Raw genomic sequence first — 3,206 nt, 5'->3', positions numbered from 1 at the left:
GTATAATAATACGGTCCTTTTCTGGGTTTTAACTCGGATCTCTGTTTGTCGTGCCACAAACATTGAACTCACAGAGGTATCTGAATATTCTGGGTAATTACCTGCTTCCTACTTCTGGCAATACTTATTCATCATCTCGCTTTTAGTACAACTATCACTGAATAAAAAGTGGTCAGTTTCTATGGAACTGACCACTATTTATTTGAGCAAGACAATGCATTGCGTCATATGCCTGTCTGCTCTTTGCATGGTCTTGAACGTCACCACACTTGAATGGCCTTCACAAAGCCCGATCTCAACCCTACTGTACATCTGTGAAATGACGTGGAGAGTTGGATTAGGTCAAGTGACTTCCGCCCCAGAACAGTCCAGGAGTTTATTATATGCCTACAGCAAGAATGGTCAAAAATTCCGATTGATCGCTATCGTACGCTTATGGAAAGTTTCTCGTAGGACTGCTGCAATAATCGAAGCGAGTGGTGGCCATACATCTTATTAAATTGTTCGCCACGGTTGTTTGTTGTCTGCTTTCTTGTCTGTCGCTGTACTAGTAGTAGCTTGATTTTTTTTGCCGCTTTTTTGCATTATTTTTTTATTATTAAATTGTGTGATGGATCCAATACAGTCACCAAGTTCTGTTGTTAAACGTTTTAGTAGCACTTGCAAAAGAATATTGAATAATGTGCTGACATTCTGCGAAAAAGAATCGTCAGAAGGCCGTCTCCTTGTTCCCCCTTTCTCAAGTCATAAAACGTGCAAGTGGAATCGCGGGCGTATCGGGGTCGACTGTTAGAAGAATTCGTATGGAATCAAAAGGTGAAGGTAAGCCAAAATTTAAATCTCCTAAAAAACGCGCCAGAGAAAGAAAACCATCGAAACCGTGGTTTTGAATGATTTTGATGTAGACGTTATAAGAAGAACTATTCACGAATTTTACCTGGTCGAGAAAAGAGTGCCAACTGTTCCGAAATTGATTCCTGTGCTTAAAGAAAAAATTAATTTTCATTGGAAAAGAGAAACTTTAAGAAAATACTTCATGAAATCGGATTTTGTTTTAATGCTATTGAGTAGTTTTAATGCTATTGCTATGTTAATGCTATTAAGTATGTTTGGGCAGAAGTGAAAAGTTATATTCGCCATCGCAACGTAACTGGGAATATTGACATGTCGAAACTTTTTAGGCTTTCAGAACAGGCGATTAAAAATATTACAGTTCAAAACTTGGGAAAATATTGCTCTCGCGTCACCTCATTGGAAAATATGTATTGGGACAGAGACGGAAATATCGAAGAATTATGCGAACCTTTGGTGATCAGTTTAAGTGAAAGTGATGGCGATTCGGACCGATTCAGATGACTATAAAAATTAAAAGGATTTGATAATGGTATTTTTTTCCAACCTTTTTTTTTTTGCATGGGTTTGTTAAAAGCGTCACAACAAGTCATAAATAATCGGTTTAAGACATTAAAGTGTCTCAGTTCTTTCAACTGTGAGTTTAGAATATCTAAGTTCATTTGAAAAAAAATTCTGTTTTTCTATATAATTATTTTTATTTTATAGAAAACTTTCTTAAAAATAAATGTCGTTAAATTTTAGTTTTATGCTATACCTTTTTTAATTTTGTTAATCCTCTACGTACATTTTTCCAACTGTTGTACAAGCAAAATAGTTACACTTTAAAAACTACAATGTTCGTAAAAGAGCTAAATTTTCCGACCTGTAATAATAAACAAACTCATCCCAGAAGACGGATTGATTACCATATTATCGGAATGGTTTCTACTTTTGAGAACATGCGCAGAAGTGTCGAAGTGTCTCTAATCTGTGGGCGAACTATACTTCCTCCAAAGGACTTTCTTTTTCCAGATTTCATTCTTAATCTCCACATTCATCGATTTTACACCAACCTTATTCAACCTTTTGGCTTTTGGGATACGTTCGTACATTGATGCTGTTATGTATTTCTTTGTAAGTTCCCATGCAACATTTATTTCCTTACCGCTCAACTCTCGTTTCATGTTATAGCTCCAAGTTGTCTCCTAAGCTTGTCATATTCACCAGCCTTATAATTCCACATATATCCTTTCCTTGCAAAAACCTGCATATGACTAGCCACAACACAGGTGATTACTTCACGATTACTTTCCCAAACTAGAGGAAAATGTGAAATCCCTCTAACAATTACATCCTCTGATGAAATGATGAGATCTAGAACTCTTGATCCTCACGTGCCTTTCTTTACATGCTGCCTGAGTTAATTATCTCTCAAGAACTCGAGAAATTCACTTTCTTTATTCTCAAACGCTATCCCTTCATTCCAATCTATACCACCATAGTTAAAATTAAAATTCCTTTGTTCACTAATCCAAGTTGTTTATATATTCTTTCATCACCACCTTCCACATTCCCAGGCCTATAGAACATCTAACTAAATATGTCTTCCTCTCAACCTCCACATTATACCACACTGCCTCATAATCATTGCCACTATTTCCCTCTTTCATGTCTACCTTATGTGGACTTAATTCTCTTGCTATCATCGGCAGCACTTCCCCTCCCTTCCTGCCCGTTCTATCCTCACGAAAAATACTGTACACTTCCATTTCTATTCCGGTTACGACATCATCTTCATTCAACCATGTTTCACTTATCACTTATTCCAATGATTTGGGGGAGAATAAACTCAATCACTGAAACCATTTCATCCCCTTTATTTCTGATACTTCTGGCATTTGTAAACAAACACAACAGTTCATTTTTAGGTTTACACAGCAATTTTCCTGAAAGAGCTGGGTGAAATTGAAGTATAACTTGAATACTGGTTATGAATAAAAATGTTAAGTAACTGGTGCTGGAGTCACAACTCAGATCATCATGTTAACTCAAATTTTGATGACAAACATTGACAATGAGCAAAACCTTTTAGATTTGTAGAATTTGGTGTGCACAGCAGCGTGTTCGGAGAATGAAAACGCATATATATATAAATTATATAACATTAACTTGTTAATTTTGTTAACATTAACAACACTTTTTGCCCATCTTCTTTACTGAGTACCGATTAATTAGTGATAGCCTTGGGCCAGCTATCTCTGATTAGCTACCAGTGGAGAATGAATTGCCCATAATAGGGCTAATACGGCCTCATCTAATCCCTATACGGGAACAGAAAGGCGTTAGCTGATTTATTATTATTATATATATAA

Source organism: Typopeltis vanoorti, chromosome 13, assembly GCF_054136105.1.
Source record: "Typopeltis vanoorti isolate ZY-2024b chromosome 13, IOZ_Tvanoo_1.0, whole genome shotgun sequence".
NCBI lineage: Eukaryota > Metazoa > Arthropoda > Arachnida > Uropygi > Thelyphonidae > Typopeltis > Typopeltis vanoorti.
The sequence above is the reverse complement of the archived record's forward strand: the minus strand, read 5'-3'. Positions refer to the sequence as shown.